Genomic DNA, 1193 nt, shown 5'->3' on the forward strand with positions numbered 1-1193 from the left:
CAATGCACCTGGACACAAAGCCACAATATGAGAGATTTGTGAGACCGCTGTGTTAAAACGGTTTAAGCTTTTATTAAGCAACTCACTACCATTTTGCACTTCAATAGTTTAAAAACAATGACAAATAGCTACTCAAGGTATTGTTATCAGCCCAAGCATAGAAATGTCTGAAGACATTATTTCCGAACCTTCCACTATGCAAGACTTATTGAATCAGAATGCATTCACCTTGTTTGTTTATATGTATCCCTCATTTCGCAATCTAGATGAGAAAGCCGTGGACGCTGTGTGATGTGGGGGCACAAAATGCCTGTTTTATTGTGTTCCATCACTGTGATCCAATTTCAAAGTGCACATATATGACAGGCGTATTTCACTATCGTGTTGGACATTAAGTTAGAAAGATTGCTTGATGTGGTACCATATTTGCAAATAAGACGCATGCCAGGGGGCAGATTAAGAACGACAAGTAGGGATCTGCATACATCAAGCTCTTCAAAATTGAATGTGGCAAAACTTAATCATGGCCCTGGCATTAGCCTTGTTTCCTTGGGCTGCAGTTTGAAACTCTGGAAATCCAATTCTCAGCTCTGTAGTTGCCCTGACTTCACAAGAGCTACAAAGGATAATCGATGGGGTCAGGCTATTATTATTCTTTTTCAAGAAATTATATAGGGAAGTATGCAAGGGAGCTCTCTCTCTCTCTCTCTCTCTCTCTCTCTCTCTCTCTCTGCCTTCAGGTTTGCTCTTAAGAGTGAATAACAACAAACACAGGAAAGGAAATTTACAGTAAGTAGAGAAAGCTATAGTTAGATGAATGGAATGGGCAGCAGTAGTGTTAGTATCACTGAGGATATTTGAAAACCAGCCATGGATTAAGGCTGCAATGCTATACACACTTACCTGGGAGTTGGTCCCACCAAACTCAGTGGCACATATTGTCTGAGGTACCATGAGAGTCATGATCAAGTCTGGAAGAGAACACAATTCATGTTGGGAATAGTGAACAGATCAGTGCACCTATATGAATATACAAGGCACACTCAGATCTAGTGGTATTCGCTTGTGTTCAAACCAAACACAAATCAGGCTAAACCTAAGTCCTATTGAAATGAAGGCGGTTTTAGTCAGTCACCCCAGTTTTCCCAATCATGTACAACAGTGGCATGCAGCAAATTTTTTCATGGGGAAAC

The sequence above is a fragment of the Podarcis raffonei genome, chromosome 10 (assembly GCF_027172205.1).
Source record: "Podarcis raffonei isolate rPodRaf1 chromosome 10, rPodRaf1.pri, whole genome shotgun sequence".
NCBI classification, from domain to species: Eukaryota; Metazoa; Chordata; class Lepidosauria; order Squamata; family Lacertidae; genus Podarcis; species Podarcis raffonei.